This window comes from Ambystoma mexicanum, chromosome 14, assembly GCF_040938575.1.
Source record: "Ambystoma mexicanum isolate Mex_15411 chromosome 14, UKY_AmexF1_1, whole genome shotgun sequence".
Taxonomy (NCBI): Eukaryota; Metazoa; Chordata; class Amphibia; order Caudata; family Ambystomatidae; genus Ambystoma; species Ambystoma mexicanum.
Genome location: NC_090940.1, coordinates 166,430,137 through 166,450,476, shown reverse-complemented (window position 1 = coordinate 166,450,476; position 20,340 = coordinate 166,430,137). Strand labels below are relative to the sequence as shown.

General features: G+C 51.8%; 1 protein-coding gene across 2 annotated transcripts in view; it reads left to right on the top strand.

Annotated features, from left to right (window-relative positions):
- EHD4 (EH domain containing 4) overlaps positions 1–20,340 on the top strand; it is a 265,684-nt gene that overhangs the window by 155,962 nt on the left and 89,382 nt on the right. The gene's annotated exons all lie outside the window — the stretch shown is intronic.

Below are 20,340 nucleotides of genomic sequence, written 5' to 3'. Positions count from 1 at the left end.
CTTGCTTGCCATTAACCTGCAAAAGCATTTTGTGTGGCGGTGTGGGGCAATGTAGCCTTTTATTCTCCACAGGTTTTGTTTCCTACCTGATTTTTCCAGTAGTCATGCGAGGTTTTGTTGCCAGGTGTTCTTCCTGTAGTGGGGGGAAATGGATCAACCTATTTGAGAACTCCTAATTTGTCCAAAATGTGCTGTATACGGAGGAAATCAGACTGAAGCAAGCTTGGAGCTTCTTTAGAGCACATTAATTTTTAGAGGATCACTACTCCGTGCCAATTTCCTTGTCCTAGAAAATCAGGATCATATTCATGGTTGGACTTCGCATCCAGCAATTCAGCGTCCATGGCTTAGAGTTTTTGTGATGCCATCTGAGGATTTGGTGAAGGCCCAGCAACCTCGTCAGAGGACTTCAGACGTGGACTAGCCGCAAAGACCAAGCCCATACCCCTAGAAGTCCCTGCTAATATTAAAGACCCACCCAGAGATGAAGCATCACCCAAAGTGATGGAGTGCAACCCCTTTTTGGATCACATAAATCAAAGGAGGTGAAAAGAATACAAAGACCCTGCAATGCTTTGTACCTTGACATGGCCTTCAATGTCATTATGACCATCCGCACCACAGAGTCAACACAACAACTCCGAGTCAGAGTGTCATGATGTACCGCCCAGATTCTCCAGTCTTTATCCTGTCACTCATTCCTGCAACTGCTGAGTTTACTACCATTCAAAGACTTTGCTACATGGGCATTACCGAGCTATGGCGGCTAGCACGGTAATGCACATATTTGCCTGGTTGAGAAAGTCTGGTTTTGCTCCAGATGTGCAATCTAGACTTCTTAACATGCTCTTTGACGGCACACATTTATTTGGCAGCAAGGCTGATGAGAGCCTGGAGAAGCTGCAGACCTCCAAAGCAGCAGCCAAATCCCTTGGCGCAGCAATCAGACAGCCACAAACTCCTGGTACAGCTTGGTGGGGCAGGTCCTTTCGCTATTACTCCTTAGTTGGAAGAGGGAGAAGACTGTCAAATCAAAGTGGTCAGATAATATTCCCCCATGCTGGATGGGGAAGAGGTGCTAAGACCACCAAGGCAATGGCTACTTTACCATCAGCCACTGCATCAGCTGCCTCAAAACCTCTCTGAGGCCTTAGCCCACAAGACCCCGATGGGAGGCAGACTCTCACAGCATCTGAAATAATGGCGCAGTATTACTTCAGATGTATGGGCATTGGAAATAGTAACCCAGGGCTACAGCCTTCCCTTTCTAAAAAGGCCTTTGGATCATTCACCGGAGGACAGCTCTTTCAAAGTTCCAGATCCTCTCCTTATGCAGAAAATCTGGACCCTGCTGGAGAAAGGTGCTATAGAACCGGTACCTGTAGCGGAGAGGAACAAGGGTTGTACTCCCCTTACCTTCTAATCCCCAAGAAGGTCGGAGGATTGAGACCTATCGTGGACTTGAGCTACTTGAACAAGTTCCTCAGGAAGGAGACGTTCAAGGTGGTTACCCTTTCTCAGATCCTTCATGCCCTCCAGCTTCAGGACTGGATGATATAATTGGACCTTCAGGATGCTTACATTCATGTCTCAATCAATCACAAGCACAAAAGTTACCTGAGGTTCCCTGTTGGTGGTTCTCATTATCAGTTTAGAGTTCTGCCATTTGGGCTAACCTCCGCCCCAAGGGTTTTCATCAAGTTGATGGCGGTGGTGGCAGCGAGACTCAGGAGAGGGGATTCACATCTACCCCTACCTGAAGGATTGGCTGATCAGGACCCGTTCTTCCGAACAGGCCCTGGAGCATCTCAGCTCCACCTGTGACTCCCTCCACAGACTGGACTTCTACCTCAACTTCAAGAAGTCCCACAGATACCATCTCAAAGGCTCCAATTCATCGGGGCTGTCCTAGACGCATCCTTGGGGAAAAGCCTTACCACTCAAGGTAAGGGCTCAAGACATTCTGCAGATGGTCACCAAATTCCAGAGTGCCCAGCATCTTCCGGCCTTTCATTTTCTGAGGTTGCCTCCTCATGCCAACCTGCATTTTTCTGGTGCCACAGGCTCGCCTGATAATTAAATTTCTCCAGCATGGGGTCTGGCATGGATTCACATGCTCATGAATATTCCCCGTCGTCAGGCTGGGAATCCTCGGTAAAGAAAAAACCAGTATCAGTTTCGTTTCTGATCTGTCTTTCGTAGTAATAACCAATCACTGGTCTCTGCGTCATACTGACCACAGCCAATGACTGCCCTCTACCTAAGCACCGCCTCTGGCAGCCATCTTCAGATTTTTACCGCACGTTCATGTGTTGGGATCCTCGTGCTATTGCTCTCGAGCGTTAGTGCTATTTTTTCGCGCTTTTTACAAAAAACTTCGATTCTTTCGGTCAAAAGAGCCTCAAGCTCCACCGATTCTACATCCGATCAACGGGGACCCGTGTCGGATTCATCTGTGCCCCTCAAGGGTGAAGATTTCGTCGAGCTACACTTCGGAGGACTCCAAAAGCTTCTCAGGCCCGGTCTCGGAGATGGCCCAGGAGAAGGGAAGCTCGACGCCCGGAAAGCTGTTCAGGGTCTGCCCTGGATGCCAGCTGCAGAAGGTCTTCAAGGAGGACGAACACTCTTTCTGCCTTTACTGCCTTCATGAGGACAAGACGCACGTGGAGAAGGACTGTGCGTTTTGCGGCAACATGTCGGAACGGACCATGAAGGACCGCCATCAACGTCTCGCCAACTGGCTGGAGGGTAAGAGCCCGTCTGGCGAGAAGAAGAAGAAATCCGAGCGGTCTTCTAAGACCTTTGAGGGCGCCCCGGCGACGGGGGCCCAACATAAGGCCAAGCACCGCGAGTCCGCTGGCACCGGGAGCGCCGAACGGTCGGGCTCTACGGGCGCCAGGCAGGGCGCACCCTCCCCGGCACCATCAACCACGAGCCAACGCTCTGGGTCGGGTAAGAGGAAGGCCGAGCACCCGGCGAAGCTCCTGGAGAGGCCCCGGTCGAGCTCTAAGGCAGAGGAGGAGCGTGGCAGTGCCCCCTCCCTCAAGGATAAGGCGGTGAGCGCACCTAAGGTGGTGAAGGCCTTGATCCATCCGACCAAGCCCTCTATCGAAACGGTCGCGGCGGCCCTGGCTCAGCCTGTGGTGGCTGCACCAGTGGTGGCGACCTCAGGGCCCAGAATCTCCCTGCCTCCTCGGAGGGAGTCTTCCTTTGTGCCCATCGATAGGACCCCCGTGAAACTCCCCGTGGGGAAGAAGAAGGGGGGGCAGGGCGTCGTCGTAGAGTCGGCCTCAACCTCAGAAGAGGAGCTGATCGAGGTCTTAAGCCACGGCCTAGGCGTGGAAGAAGGCCAGCCCGTCGGAATGGACCCCGACGCAGGTGACGACGACGATACCGCCCGTCGGATTCCCCTCTGCCAGCGCCGCAAGACAACTCGGCGGCCATTTTGTTGGCCATACAGTCCTTATGCTCCGAGATAAGGACGAGGCTACCGTTACCGACGGAGGAACCTCTCCCGTCGGGGGATCCAGAACCGGGACCTTCTGGTGTTCCCCCTACCAAGAAAAGAAGGATCCATCCACCACCTCCTTTTCAACCGTCGCGCCCCTTCCAGCCCTCCTCCCCGTCCACCCGAGGGGATGATACGGGGACTGACACGGCAGCGACGGGTACGGACGACGAGGCATACGACGAGGATTTTCCGTCGTCGCCTCCCACCAGGGCCTCTCCGCCCGACGAGATCGGATCTTTCCACTCCATGATCTCCAGGGCTTCCGAGCTTTTCCAACTCTGCCCTGAGGAGAAGAAAAAGGAAGGCTTCCTTTATCAGCGGCGCAAGGCCAAGAGGAAGACGGTCCTCGCAGTGCCTCTGTTGGACGACATTTGGGATGAGGGCCTTTCCCTCCTCAAGAACCCTTCCACGACGCCAGCTAGAAGAGACCGGTACGAGAAAAAGTACCGGGTCCCGGACACGGCCCCCCTATGCCTCCGGGCGCAGCCTACCCCGGACTCCGTCGTCTCCGCGGCAGCCAGGAAGAAAGCGGGGGGGGGTGCGGCCTCCACATCGACTTCCCCGCCGGACGGCGAGGGAAAGAAATTGGATACTATGGGGCGTAGAGTCATCTCGTCGGCAGCGACGACGATTAAAGCGGCCAACGCCTTGGCTATCGTGGCCCGCTACGACAGGGAGCTCTGGTACAAGATGGCTCCCCTGCTGGATTTTCTGCCGGACGACAAGAGGGCGGAGGCCCTTGAGATCCTGCAGGAAGGTGAGGTGGCCTCGGACCACGCCATCACCGTGGCGACGGACATCGCCGACACTGGGTTCCGCCAGCTGGGCAACGGCGTTTGCCTTCGACGTCGTGGATGGCTCAAAGCTACGGACTTCCGGCAGGACGTCCAGACCAGAGTCCTGGACATGCCCTTCGACGGGAACAACCTGTTTGGGAAGACAGTGGACGATTCCCTTCAGGCCATCAAGGCGGATACGGAGACGGCCCGGGCCCTTGGAGTCCTGCAACGACGGACGCCCTTTCGGAGCGGCGGAGGCAAGGGCGCCTCCAAAGGTTCCGGCGGCGGTTTCGCTTCCTACCGTCAAGCGGCCCGCTCGTCGTCGCAAGAGGCCTACAGAGGACGAGGCAAGTCTAGCGGACCCCGCCGTCGTCGCCAAGGAGGTCAAGGCGGCAAGGCCGCGTCCAAGCAGGATTGAACCGGCCGTGGGGTCGGGCCCCCACCGAAGCACCCCGGTGGGAGGCCGGCTGGCGGGCTTCGTCAGCGTGTGGGAGTCCATCTCCACCGACCGTTGGGTGCTGGACGCCCTGGCCCGGGGCCACGCGCTCGAGTTTCAAAGAAGGTGCCCGCACGTCCCCCCCGTGGCCAGGAAAGAACTTCACGTCCCTCAACTTCTCCTGGAGGTAAAGGCGATGCTCAGAAAGGGCGCCATCGAACTCGTCCCAAAGAGGCTTCGGGGCTCCGGAGTCTACTCGAGATACTTCCTCGTGAAGAAGAAGACGGGAGGATGGCGCCCCATCCTAGACCTGCGACGTCTGAACAAGTTCATCAAGGCGCAGAAGTTCCGGATGGTCACCCTCCAGCACGTCCTGGGTCAGCTGGAGGAAGGAGACTTCCTATCGTCGTTGGATTTGGAGGATGCCTACTTCCACATTCCCATCCTAAAGGGGCACCGCAAATTCCTCAGATTCGTGGTCCAAGGGCGTCATTACCAGTTCAAAGCCCTTCCCTTCGGACTACGGTCGGCACCCAGGGTATTCACCAAGTGCCTTGCACCGGTGGCGGCGCAGCTGCGCCGCGAGGGGATTCACGTCTACCCCTACCTGGACGACTGGCTCATCCGCGCCAAGACGAGGGAGCTCGCCGTGGTCCACACGGCAAGGACCGTCCAACTCCTCACGGACCTGGGATTCTCCGTGAACTACGCCAAATCCCACCTGGTGCCCGCGCAAGTCGCACTGTTTCTGGGAGCGAGGCTCGACACAGTGTCCCTTCTGGCCTCCCCGTCGGAGGAGAGGACCAGGACCATCTTGGGCAAGGTGCAACGGATGTTGGTGGCCGACGCGGCCAAAGTGAGGTCCATCAAGTCCCTCCTCGGGATGATGTCTTCCTGCATCTACCTCATTCCCATGTGCAGGCTCCGGATGCGCCCGTTGCAAGAATTCCTGGATGCGCGCTGGATCCAGACGACGGGCAGCTTCGAGGAAAGGATCAAGCTCGACAAGAGTTTCCGACGAGCGATACGGTGGTGGGGCACCCGCGCGCATCTGACGGCGGGCATGGACTTCCAGACCCCAGCCCACCAGGAGACTGTGACCACGGATGCCTCCCTGGAAGGGTGGGGAGCGCACACCGAAAATCTGCACGCAAGGGGACTCTGGCTCCCGACGGAGAAGTCCCTACATATCAACGTCCTGGAGCTCCGTGCAGTGTTTTGGGCCCTCAGGTCCTTCCTTCCGTCCCTCAAGGGCAAGGTGGTGAGGATCTTCACCGACAACACCACCACCATGTTTTACATCAGGAAACAGGGCGGAACCAGGTCCCCGGCGCTGTCCAAGGAGGCGCAGGACCTGTGGCATTGGGCCGTCGCCCAAGGGATTTTTCTGGTGCCGTTTCATCTGGCAGGGATAAAAAACACCATCGCCGACTCACTCAGCAGGGAGCTGCGCTCGTGCCACGAGTGGGAGCTACGGCAGGATCTGGTGGATCGCCTCTTCCGACGGTGGGGCACACCCCAGATCGACCTGTTCGCGACGGCGACGAACACCAAGTGCCGGAGGTTCGCCAGCAGGTTTCCCCAGACGAGGAGCATGGGCGATGCTTTCTCGTTCCCCTGGGAGGGCCTGTTCCTCTACGCGTTCCCTCCCTTGCCTCTGCTAATCCGGCTCATCAACCAGCTCAAGAGGTCACGGTGCAGGATGATCCTCATCGCACCTGCGTGGCCGAGGCAGATATGGTTCCCGGACCTTCTGGACTTGTCAGCGTCCCCGCCGATCAAGCTGCCGGCGGACGCGGATCTACTCTCCAGGGAAGGAGGCGCCATCCTCCACCACGACCCGAAGTCGCTGAACTTGCAGGCCTGGCTCCTGCAGCGCTAGAGTTTGGAGGATACGACATACCGGCCGATTGCAGAGAGGTTCTTGCAAAGGCCAGGGCGTCCTCGACTCTTAAATGCTACGGACACAAATGGAAGAGGTTCTCTGTCTGGTGCCACGCACAGAAGATTAACCCTCTACGGATTACGGCTCCCCAAGTACTGCCGTACCTGCTGACGCTGGCCAAAGCTGGTCTGGCACACGCGTCCATCAAGATTCATCTTGCTGCGATCTCCCGATACACCAGAACCACGGGCCGGACGTCCTTGTGGTCTCATCGTCTGGTGAAAGAGTTCATGAAGGGACTGTTCAGATTGTTCCCGCCGGTGAAGGCTCCGGCCCCGGCGTGGGAGCTCAACGTGGTGCTGACCAAGCTCATGGGACCTCCGTTCGAGCCTCTGCACTCGGCCCCGTTGAAGTTTCTATCGTGGAAAACAGCTTTTCTTGTGGCCATCACCTCCGCACGACGAGTGGGAGAGATCCAGGCCCTTTCCTGCAAGGCCCCGTACTTGACTTTCCACGACACGAGGGTAGTGCTCAGGACGCACCCCTCCTTCATGCCCAAGGTACCGTCGGACTTCCATCTCAACGAACCCTTGGTGTTACCTGTGTTTTTCCCGTCGCCTTCGTCGCCGGCTGAGAGGACTTTGCACTCGCTGGATGTAGCTAGAGCGCTGAAGTTCTACGTGGACCGCACGAAGGGTTTTCGGAAGACGTCACAACTCTTTGTGAACTTTGGACCTGTCAATCAGGGGAAGGCTCTCTCGAAGGCTTCCATCTCCAGATGGCTCTCCGGCTGTATCATGTGCTGTCACCGGTTGGCAAACCGACCGCTGCCTGGCCGTCCGAGAGCCCATTCCACCAGAGCGATCGCATCTACCACGGCGTTCCTATCTGGTGTGCCCCTGCTGGACATATGCAGGGCTGCTACGTGGAGGTCGACGCACACCTTCACGAAATTCTACTGCGTCGACCGGGATTCCAGGGAGGAGTCCAGGGTCGGCCAAGCAGTGCTGCGCAACCTGTTCGCCTGAGGTGAGCCTGGTGAGGAGGTAAGATGCTTAATGTTGAGTTTATGTGATGCTTAATGTTGAGCCTTTGCCACCTCCCGTGGTTGTGCATGTGTGTACTGCTATGTATTCTTTATTCATGAGCATGTGAATCCATGCCAGACCCCATGCTGGAGAAGGAACAAGTTACTTACCTGTAACTGTTGTTCTCCAGCATGGGTCTGGCATGGATTCACATGCGAACCCTCCCGCCTACCCCTCTGCGGCTCTTCACTTGGTCATACTGCCACTTCACGTGCTTCCAAATCTGAAGATGGCTGCCAGAGGCGGTGCTTAGGTAGAGGGCAGTCATTGGCTGTGGTCAGTATGACGCAGAGACCAGTGATTGGTTATTACTACGAAAGACAGATCAGAAACGAAACTGATACTGGTTTTTTCTTTACCGAGGATTCCCAGCCTGACGACGGGGAATATTCATGAGCATGTGAATCCATGCCAGACCCATGCTGGAGAACAACAGTTACAGGTAAGTAACTTGTTCCCTCTCCATTGGGCTCTCAGGACTCAATGGTCCCATTTCTCAGGGAAGATGTCGGACCTTCTTCAGGTTCCAAGCAGAGTAGCAAATGACCTTCTGCAGTGGACCTACGAGGAAAACATTCTAACGGGAGAACCTTTTTGGCAACCATGGGCAGAGATAATTGTATTGCGTGACGTTCACTCACAGGGTGGGGAGCCCACGCCATCGATCTGACAATCAGCGGTCGTTGGTCTCCATCGGAGTCCCAGCTACACATCAACCTTTTGGAGCTCAGGGCAATCAGACTAGCGCTGAAGTCCTTCCTGCCCTCTGTACGGGGAAAGAACGTCCTGATAATGACGGACAACACAGTGGCCATGTACTACCTCAACAAGAGAAGAGGTGTAGGGTCACTACCACTGTGCAGAGTGGCAATGCGGCTCTGGTTCTGGACAATTCAAGGAGGAGTCTCCTTATCAGCAGTTCACCTGGCTGGAGAGGAGAACATGGCGGTAGAGGCTCTGAGCAGGCAGAGCAGTCTCCCATGAGTGGGTACTAGCTCAGGAAGTCCTTCAAGAGATCTTCACCGTTTGGGGAACCCCTCAAGTGGATCTGTTCATGACCAGTGTCAACCGGAAGTGCCAACTATACTGCTCCAGGAAATTTCCCCCAAGCGGAGCTCTAAGAGACCCGTTTGTGGTGAACTGAGAGTTTCCACTCCTGTATGCATTTCCTCCAGTCACCATCATTCCTCAAGTCATCAGGAGGTTGAGAAAGTTCGGGAAACACATAATCCTAATTGCTTTGGATTGGGCCAGGAGGATGTGGTACCTGGCCCTTCTGAACATGTCCATTTGTCCTCCAGTACCGAAGAGGTTCAGGGTTCTCCTTTCAGAGGTGAAGACACTCGGCCTTCACGCATGGTTGCTGAAAGGTTGAGATATAAGGATTGGGACCTCCCAGACAACGTAATGGAAATGTTGCTTTCAACCAGAAGGCCATTAATGAAATCCTTATACCGCTGCAGTTGGAACAAATTCTGCAGCTGGTGCAGGGATAAGAATGTGGACCCTTTTACACGCAGTACACCTATGGTATTATCATTCTTGTTACACCTGGCTAATCTGGGGCTCCAGGTTGGCACAATTAAAGGGTATCTGGCAGCGCTATCTATTTTTAAGTGCTCCTCTGAAGAGGTATCTTTTTTCAAGATTCCACAGGTTATACAATTCTTGAAAGGATTAACAAATGTTTTTCCTCCAGTCCCTTTTCAATTCCCGGTTTGGGATCTCAACCTAGTTCTGAAATTCCTAATATATGCTCCATTCGAGCCTATTCACTCCTGTCCTTTACGATTGGCAACTTTAAAGACCATCCTTTTAGTGGCTCTTACATTAGCCCGTAGTGTGACTGAACTTCAAGCCTCATCCTGCACGCCTTCTTACACAGTATTCTTTAAGGATAGAGTGGTTCTCAAGGTTAAAGCTACCTTTCTACCTAAAATTGTGTGAGTTTCATTTAACTCAAAAAATCATTCTGCCTTCTTTTTATCCTCCACCTCATCCTGGAAAGGAAGGGGGGAGGCTACACTGGCTTGACCCAATACGTGCACTTAGCTTCTACATTTCCAGGATGTCTAAATTAAGACCAAGAGGATCAACTTTTTGTTGGGTACACATTTGACCAGGGGCATGGCTAAGTCCTCTTCCTTACATAGGGGAGTCCCAATTCAGGATATTTGTGCGGCAGCAACATGGTCCTCCGTCCACACATTCACCAAGCATTATAGTCTGGACTCTTCCTCAGGCCAGGAGGGTGTTTTTGGGAAGGCAGTGTTACATTCTGTACACAAAGGCCAATAAGGAACTCCTAAATTATTATTAGATTGAATATTCGGACTCCCTTCTCTGGAAATACAAGCCCCGATGGGCTGACAAATCACACAATTAAGCAAAATCCTGAAGTGTGGGCTGATATCTGTCTTACTCTATTTGAAAGGATCACTCGCCAATGTCGTACACCTCAGTCCTGGAAAAGCGCGGTAATAGTCCCGATCTTTAAAAAGGGCAATAGCGCTAACCCAAAAGACTATCGTCCGATAGCTCTACTAGACGTACTAGGAAAAATCTACACAGCTCTTCTTCAACGAAAGCTGATTGAGTGGGCGACGGAAACCAACCATGTCGACATGAGACAAGCCGGCTTTGTAAAAAACGTCGGCTGGTCTCTGAATCTCTTACTTTTAAATCTGTTAAAAATGGAGGCACTGAGAACTAACTCTAAGGTATATCTTGCGTTAATCGATTTTTCATACGCATTTGACTGTATTGATAGAGACATTCGAAGGGATTGTGTCCTCCGACGTATTCCTTATCTTTGATAATTCGTCTCCAGCTTGCTGGCCTCGGAATTTTTTTCTCTGTAGAGGGCGCTGCGCGTCGACGTCCGCCGAGTCGATGTCCCTCGACAGCCACCGTACCGGCGCCGACGTCACCATGCCCATAAATAGCCACGCGCGGCGTCGGTTGCTCAGTTCCGTTTTTCCGCGCTTCGTGGGGCCTCGGAATATCGTTGCTCAGTTCAGTCAGATAAAACCTCTTATATTTACTCGAAATACCAACTCGTTCTCGATGGCTTCTTCATTGGAACCGACGATGCCGCGGTCCGGCTTCAAAAAATGTCGAGACTGCGGTAAGAAAATGTTGATAACAGATCCACACAGGATCTACTTGTGGTGCTTGGGAGTCGAGCACCATTGTTCGGAGTGTGAGGAGTGCATGTCCATGACGGGGAAAGCCTTGAAGGAGCGCAAGGGGAAGCTCGAGAGAGGTAAGTCAGTCAAAACCTCCTCGAAAGTTTCTTCGGCCGAGTCGAGGCATTCGTCTCCTCGCCGTCGAAAGCATTCCCATTCTAGGTCTCGAAGTAGCTCCCATCATTCGTCGAGATCTAGACACTCAAAGAAGAGACGTCGAAGATCCCCTTCCTCGTCATCTTCTGTTTCCCCAGAAAGGGTCTCCTGCCCCACAAAACACAGCTCTCAGGCTGAGTGGGAGCAATTCAGGAAGAAAATGCTAAGCGTCTTCGAGAAAGCGGCCTCGACCCCCTCGAAGACAGCTGAGGGTGATACCCCGGGTGAAAAATCCAAAAAATCAAAACGCTGCGAGTCGCTGCACCCAGCGAAAGAGTCCACCAGAGAGCGCCACGGGCCATCGGGTAAGAAGGCACCATCTTCGACGCCGTCGTCGAAGATCCCTTCGACGCATGGATCGGCGCCATCGACGCCGTTGTCGAAGGGTTCTTCGATGCATCGGTCTATTGAATCGACACCATTGTCGACGCCCACATCGACGCCGATGAAAGAGAAAACCACGGCTACTTCACAGCCAACGGTGATAGCAAGAGCCTCCGGCACGACGCCGAGACCGTCGTCGACATCCTCGAGTAGGATCCCGATCCTCTCGAGTTCTTCGAGGCCTCTTCCAGTTTTCTCGACGCTTTTCTCAGCGCCTTCGAAGCCTGTCACATCGGCGTCGACAACATTGACGTTTTCTCACCCAATAATGACGAGTTTGGCTCCTTCTGTCTTAGAAATGGGTTTTACACCATTTCCGAGGTCAGAGTACCCCGGATTATCTTCAATCTATGAAGAAGGGGAGGATGCTGACCAGGAAACCTTCGGGTTGCAGAGGACCACACTACCTGTTTCAGAGGATTTTACCTTTGAGGAAAGAAGGTTAAAAGACCTACAGGAATCATTACATGAGGCAAGTGGGCTGGACACTTCCCCAGAAGTGGAATTTGTCAAACCAGATTCAGGGAAACATGCCGAAACACCCTATAGAACCCTGATGGCAAGGATTATTGAATTTATGGGTTGGTCTGCGCCTTCACCTGTTTTTCAACAGGATGACCTGACAGACATACTAGACAAAGGTCCACAGGAGGATCCTGTGGGCCCCTTCCATGCAGCCTTGCAAAGGAAGATTTCATCTAATTGGGAAACTCCGGAGGTTATCCCTGCAGTCAATAAGATTGTCAGCCAAGTATAGGGTAGCTGCGGCTGACCCTGAATACTTATCAAATCACCCGACTCCAGAGAGCCTGGTGGTTCAAGCGGCAACTTCATCAAGCAGCAGATCCGCTTATCCTACTGTCCCACAGGATAGAGATGACAAGAGGTACGATTCTATGGCAAAAAAAGTATTTTCTGCTTGTAGTATGGCGTTGAAGTCCATCAACGCCACCTGTACGCTCGCCAGGTTCAGTCACACACTGTGGGAGTGTGCTTCATCAGCGGCTGACTGCGTACCGGAAGGAGAGGAAAGGGAAGCCTTCCTTAACATCATTAAAGATGGCAAAGATGCCATGTGCGAGTCACTTCAAACTGGCACCGATTCTGCTGACAGTATCAGCAGGGCCATGGCGCCAAGTACAACAATCCGCAGGCATGCGTGGTTCCGAAAGTCTGGCTTTGCTCCAGATGTACAGGCCAAACTTTTGAATATGCCCTTTGACGCCTCTTCTTTATTCGGTAAAAAGGCTGATGACAGTCTGGAAAAGTTGCAGACATCTAAAGCAGCGGCAAAATCTTTAGGAGCTGCAATCCGCCAAACTCCTTTTCGCCCCTCAGGAACCTCTGGGAGAGGAAAGTTCTTTCGCTATTATTCCTCATTCGGGAAAGGCAGAGGACAGCCGGGTCGAAGAGGCCAAAGGAGATCCACCCGAGGTGGACGGGTCAAAAGTACTAAAGCCGCAGCAGTAGCAGGTGCCTGTTTACCCTCGGCATCTGCATCAGCCGCCCCCAAACCACTCTTAGGTCTGTCCACAAAAACCACCTGTAGGGGGCAGGTTAACTCACCATCTGACGGAATGGCAGGCTATTACGTCAGATGCTTGGGCATTGGAGACAGTTGCCCAGGGTTACTGCCTACCCTTTCTACACATCCCTCAGAGTCATCCACCGGGGCACAGATCTCTAAAAGTTCCAGATCCGCTCCTCTTGCAGGAAATTATAGACCTGCTAGAGAAAGGTACCATAGAACCAGTGCCTGTCGCGGACAGGAACAATGGCTGGTACTCCCCCTACTTTCTCATACCGAAGAAAGACGGAGGACTGAGACCTATCTTGGACTTATGAGAATTGAACAAGTTCCTCAGGAAGGACAAGTTCAAGATGGTAATTCTCTCTCAGATCCTTCAGGCCCTCCAGCTCCAGGACTGGCTGGTATCTCTGGACCTCCAGGATGCTTATTTCCATGTGCCAATCCATCTCAAACACAGGAAATACCTGAGGTTCGCAATTGGCGGCTCTCATTATCAATTTCGAGTTCTGCCATTTGGGCTGACCTCCGCCCCGAGGGTCTTCAACAAGCTAATGTCGGTAGTGGCTGCAAGTCTAAGGAGGGAAGGGATCCACGTCTACCCCTACCTGGACGATTGGCTGATCAGAGCTGTATCTTCGGAACAAGCTCAGATCCAGCTAGATTATGTCTGCCACTTTCTTCACAAACTGGGCTTCTCCCTCAATTTAAAGAAGTCACAGATGATACCATCACAGAGACTCCAGTTCATTGGAGCGGTCCTGGACACTTCCCTGGGAAAAGCCTCGCCACCAGAGGTGAGGGCTCAAGATATTCTGCAGATGGTCACCAAGTTTCAAAATGCCCAACGTCTCCCAGCCTTCGACTTTTTGAGGTTGCTAGGCCTCATGGCATCCTGCATCTTCCTTGTGCCAGAGGCTCGCCTGAGAATGAGATCTCTTCAGTGGACACTGAGAACTCAGTGGTCGCAATTCTTAGGGAGAATGACAGACCTCCTTCAGACAAGGTGGCTCGAGACCTTCAGTGGTGGGCCTGCCAGAAAAACATCTTGAAGGGGGGACTGTTTTGGCAACCATGGCCGGAGATAACAGTAGTCACAGATGCCTCACTCACGGGGTGGGGAGCCCATACCAACGACTTGACCATCAGCGGTCGTTGGTCTCCATCGGAGTCCAGACTACCTATCAACCTGTTAGAGCTGAGAGCAATCAGACTAGCGCTGAAAGCTTTTCTGCCATCTGTACAAGGGAAAAATGTCCTGATAATGACGGACAACACAGTGGCCATGCACTACCTCAACAAGAGAGGAGGCGTAGGATAACTGCCACTGTGCAGAGAGGCAATGCAGCTCTGGTTTTGGGCAATTCAAGAAGGAATCTCTCTATCGGCAGTCCACCTAGCCGGAGAGAAGAACTTGACGGCGGACGCTCTGAGCAGGCAGGGCACAGTCTGCCACGAGTGGGAACTAGCTCAGGAAATCCTTCAGGAGATCTTCGCCCTTTGGGGAACCCCTCAAGTGGATCTGTTTGCCACCAGTACCAACAGAAAGTGCGATCTGTTTTGTTCAAGGGAATTTCCCCCGAGAGGAGCTGTAGGGGACACATTCGTAGTGGACTGGGAGTTTCCACTCCTGTGCGCATTTCCACCAGTCCCTGTCATTCCTCAAATGATCAGGAGGTTGAGAAGATTCCGGAGAACCATGATCCTAATTGCCCCAGACTGGGCCAGAAGAACGTGGTACCCGGACCTTCTGGACATGTCCATCTGCCCTCCAATTCGTCTTCCACTCAAGGAGAATCTTCTCTCACAGAAGGGAGGTCAGGTTCTCCATCCAGACATCAGAATCCTCAACCTTCACGCCTGGCTTCTGAAAGGTTGAGATACAAGGATTGGGACCTCCCTGATGATGTTATGGAGGTGTTGCTTTCGGCAAGGAGGCCAGCAACAAAGTCTTTATACCGCTGCCGTTGGAACAGATGTTGCAGCTGGTGTAGAGAACAGAATATCAACCCCTTTTCATGTGGTACACCAATGGTTTTGTCCTTCCTACTCTATTTAGCGAATTCAGGCCTTCAAGTTGGCACCATTAAGGGCTATCTCGCAGCGCTATCCATCTTTAAGCGCACTGTGGAAGAACCATCCTATTTCAAGTTACCCTTGGTAGTACAGTTTCTAAAGGGGTCAACCAACGTTTATCCCCCAAGACCATTCCAGGTTCCCCTATGGGATTTAAACTTAGTCCTAACTTTCCTGAGGGGCACACCTTTCGAACCACTCCATTCTTGTTCGTTAAGATTCCTTACCCTTAAAACTGTTTTATTAATAGCACTTACATCTGCTAGAAGGGTGAGCGAATTACAAGCTCTTTCTTGTAAACCCCCTCATACAATCTTTCACAAAGACAAAGTTGTCCTGCAAGTGAAGCCTAATTTCCTCCTAAAGGTGGTTTCTGTATTCCATATCACTCAGAAGATTACCCTACCATCTTTCTATCCTCCTCCTCCTCATCCGGGGAAAGAGGAAGAGAGGTTACACAGGCTGGACCCTAGAAGGGCTTTAAGTTTTTACATCAGTAGACTAGCCAGGATAAGACAAGCAGACCAGCTGTTTGTAGGTTACACAGGTCACAAGCTGGGGTTACCAATAACTAAGCAGACCATTTCCAGATGGATCATTCTAGCCATTTTGGAATGTTATAAACTGGCAGGGAAAGAGCCCCCTGAAAACCTTAGGGCTCATTCGACCAGAGGTATTGCAGCTTCATCGGCCCTCAAAAGAGGTGTGCCGGTTAAAGACATTTGTGCGGCCGCCACATAGTCGTCTGTCCATACCTTTACTCAATTTTACAACTTGGATTCCTCCTCCAGTCAAGAGACTAGGTTTGGAAGGGCTGTACTGCACTCTATTCATCAATAGAAGACAGTGTGAAGTCAGTACTCCCACCTCCATTAATAGAATACTGCTATGGGAGCCTATCTAAGATAAGGAATACGTCGGAGGACACAATCCCTTCGAAGAACAAGTTACTTCTTACCTTGTAACGTTCTTTCGATGGGATGTTCCTCCGACGTATTCCTTATCGACCCTCAAATCCATCCCCGCAGTTCTACTTCCCTTGTTGTTGCAGCTTAGGCTCATTCAGGGTGATTAGTCTAGTCCAGACAGAAATACTGTGGGCTACAAAACGGAACTGAGCAACGGACGCTACGCGCGGCCTTTATAGGCAGGATGACGTCGACGTCGATACGGCGGCTGTCGAGGGACATCGACTCGACGGACGTCGACGCGCAGCGCCCTCTAGAGAAAAATTTTCCGAGGCCAGCAGAGCTGGAAGGAGATATCTAAGATAAGGAATACGTCGGAGGAACATCCCATCGAAAGAACGTTACAAGGTAAGAAGTAACTTGTTCATTGGTAGCACTAACATCTGCTAGGAGGGTGAGCGAATTGCAAACTCTCTTGTAAACCCCCACATACAATTTTCCATAAGGACAAAGTTGTCCTACAGGTGAAGCTTAATTTCCTCCCAAAGGTGGTTTCTGAATTTCATATCACTCAGAAAATTACCTTACCTTCGTTCTACCCTCCTCCCCATCCCGGGAAAGAGGAAGAAAGGCTACATAGGCTGGACCCAAGGCGGTCTCTGAGCTTTTACATCAGCAGACTGGCTAGTATTAGGCAAGCAGACCAACTGTTTGTAGGATACTCAGGTCACAAGTTGGGACTACCCATAACAAAACAGACCATTTCCAGGTGGATTATTTTGGCCATTCTGGAATGTTACAAACTGGCAGGGAAAGAGCCACCCCAAAATCTTAGGGCTCATTCAACCAGGGGTATCGCAGCCTCTTCGGCCCTCCAAAGAGCAGTACCGGTCCGAGACATATGTGCGGCTGCCACATGGTCGTCCGCACATACATTCACAACATTTTACAACCTGGATTCCTCCACTAGTCAAGAGACCAGATTTGGCAAAGCCGTATTACATTCGGTTCATTCCTAAAAAGGGATACATGACATTATTACTCCCACCTCCAATTACATGCCACTGCTATGGGAGTCTATCAAAGATAAGGAATACTTCGGAGGACACAATCCCTTCGAAGAACAAGTTACTTCTTACCTTGTAACGTTCTTTCGATGGGATGTTCCTCCGACATATTCCTTATCGCCCCTCCCATCCACCCCCGCAGTAATACTTCCCTTGTGGTTGCAGTTTACGCTCCTTCAAGGTCAATAACCAATTCAGGCATGACTTATCTTATGCTAGAAAACGGAACTGAGCAACGGACGCCGCGCGTGGCTATTTATGGGCATGGTGACGTCGGCGCCGATACGGTGGCTGTCGAGGGACACCGACTCGGCGGACGTCGACGCGCAGGGCCCTCTACAGAGAAAACATTTCCGAGGCCAGCAAGCTGGAGACGAATTATCAAAGATAAGGAATACGTCAGAGGAATATCCCATTGAAAGAACGTTACAAGGTAAGAAGTAACTTGTTCTTTTATGGAACACACTGACGATTTGGGGATGCCCCTCCAGCTTGCTAGCTGCGATTAGAGAGCTAGACACGGACACCAACATCAGAATCCGCTTAGACCAAAAAGGATCTCTATTGGCACAGATCAACACCTATCAGGGCGTGAAACAGGGCTACCCATTGGCATCCATTATATTTAGTCTTTTTCTCTCCGACATCGGTGAGGCCATAGACTGAGTCCACTCTTTTCCACCGAAAATTAATAGGACTTATTTCAGTTGGCTACTATACTCTGATGATTTGATCCTGTTAGACGTTACACTGATCGGCCTACCAAGAATACTAGACACAGTCAAACTGTATGTGGAAAAGAACAACTTACATATAAACACAAAAAAGTGTGAGATACTCCTACTCCAAAATCCCAAAACAGTGAGCAAAGTCAACGGCAGGAAATGTGCATGGTCATTGGGCCAGGAAACCCTGAAAATAGCCTCCAGATACCTTGGCATGCAAATAAGTGAGAGCGTTCATGATGGCCCTTGGGTGGCTATCGTCAAGAGTAGTTGCAGACAACTTGCTTGTCAAGCATTTGTCCTAAATAAGAAATACAGGAAATTTTCCTTAAAGCCGGCTCTCAACTTTTACCAGCAGAAAATTGTACCAGTCCTTACTTATGGAGCTGAAAATGCTTTTGGCTGTCCGCACGAGTTGTGGACAACGTTTGAGAACATATTTTGGGCTAAAGTGCTTCACTTGCCAAAGGGCATTTCAACAGCGTGTATACGCCACAAACTATCTCTGACTTCCATTTATGCAAGGGTATGTTGGAAGCTACTCTCTGTCGAAAAACGAAGGCTGAAGAAATAATTACACAATTTGAAATTCTGTACGGATCTGACACTAATACTAGAAAAGATTTCCTATCAACTTGGATTTCGCTTTGCAAAGGCATGCTCAAAGAATATGACATCAATACACACTTCACGGTAACCCTGATTTGGCTAAGAAAAAATTCCAGAGATCCCTCCGAGCCGAGGTACAGAAGCTTCTAGACCTCAGAGTGGTGGAGCCTGTTCCCTGTCTTTCACAGTGCCCAAACCCAACCAGGCTGGCCTGCGCACTAACCTCGATCTTTCCCAGTTCAATCTTTCTCTTCCGCAAGAGAAATTCAAGATAATCGCGCCTTGCCAAATAAAGTCCTCTCTTCAGAAGAATGACTGGCTCAGCGTAGTGGACCTTCAGGACCCATACATGTACATTCTGATATGGAGCCCGCATCGGAAATATCTGCGGGTCTCCCTAGGAGTGGAACACTTCCAGTTCTGTGTGCCTCCTTTTGGTCTCAGCTTGGCGCTGCGTGTCTTTACGAAGATGTCAGTCATTGCAGCTTTGTTCAGACTGCAGGAGATTCATGTATATCCATACTTGGACAATTGGCTCCTGCGCACTCCTAGCCCACACAAGGTCTTGACCAATCTTCAGTGTCTCCTTCAGCTCCTGTTCCATCTTGGGCTGTCAGTGAATTGGCCGAAATCGTCCATGAGGGTCTCTCAAGATCTGATTTTCCTGGGTTTCCGTTGGAATACTGTCAGTACCAAGGTGTTCCTAATGGCAGACAGGATTGCAGACCTTTCAACCACCTGTCAACTTTTCCTCCAGTCCTTGCACATGACGGCCTGTTGCTTCCAAAGACTTCTAGGTCTCATGGCTTCTTGCGTGCTAGCCCTACCACTTGCACACCTGAAGATGAGGCGTACTCGGCTGACTCTACGGAGTTGCTGGTCTCAGGCTTCGAACCCGGATTCCAAGATGATCGTAGTTCCTTCCTGCATGACGGCGGATCTGCAATGGTGGTCTTCGACCAGCAACCTTTTAGCGGGTGCCTACTTTCAGGAGCCCTGCCCACAAGTGACGGTTACCACGGACTCCTCACTTCTGTGGTGGGGAGCGATGCTGGGCCACCTCGAAGTATTCGACCTATGGACTCTTCAGGACAGGCAGTTCCACATCAATTATCTGGATCTCCAGGCTATTTTTCTGGCGCTCAAAGCTTTTCAACCGTCCATCACCAACAAGGTTGTCCGTATTTGCACAGACAACTCTGTGGTGATGTTTTATGTCAACAAGCAGAGTGGCACCAAGCCACCTCTCCTTGTGGATTTTGCCATACAAATTTGGGACTGGGCCATCCAGCGCAAAGTCATTGGCTCCAGGCTGTACACATCCCGGGTTACATCAATGTTACTGCAGACTCTCTCAGCTGCCAGTCGCAGCCAGTTACGAGTGGGAATTGAACAGCGATGTTCTTTCCAACATTTTACGCCAATGGGGCACTACAGAAGTGGACCTCTTTGCGACTTTCGCAAACAGGAAACTTCCTCTTTATGCATTCAGAGACGGCCTCGGAGCATCCTCGCTGGGAGACGCCCTCGAGATTCTGTGGTACTACATGAAGGCTTATGCTTTTCCTCCATTGCCTGATTCATCGGTCACTCTAAGGTCAGGAGCACATCGAATTGCACTCTCCTCTTCATAGCTCCTTGGTGGCCAGCCAGATTCTGGTTTACGGAACTGCAGCATCTATCGATTCTTCCTCTGATCAGATTGCCGCTGATTCCAACCTTCTTCACCAGTACGATCACCGGATGTGGCACCCCTCCCCAAAATTGTTCATCTTGGCAGCCTGGTGCCTGAATTCAAATCTTTAGAGCACAGTTCAATCTGTCTGAGGCCAATATGCGCATCATTGAAGCGGCCAGAAAACCTTCTACGAGGGCTCAATGTAGGAGCAAATGGCTCTGGTTTTGACACAGGTGCTTAGCGAAACAGCTTGACCCCAGGCACGCTACGGTTGACACTGTTCTATCATTTGTGTCTCACCTCGCAGCTACGGGCATCCATG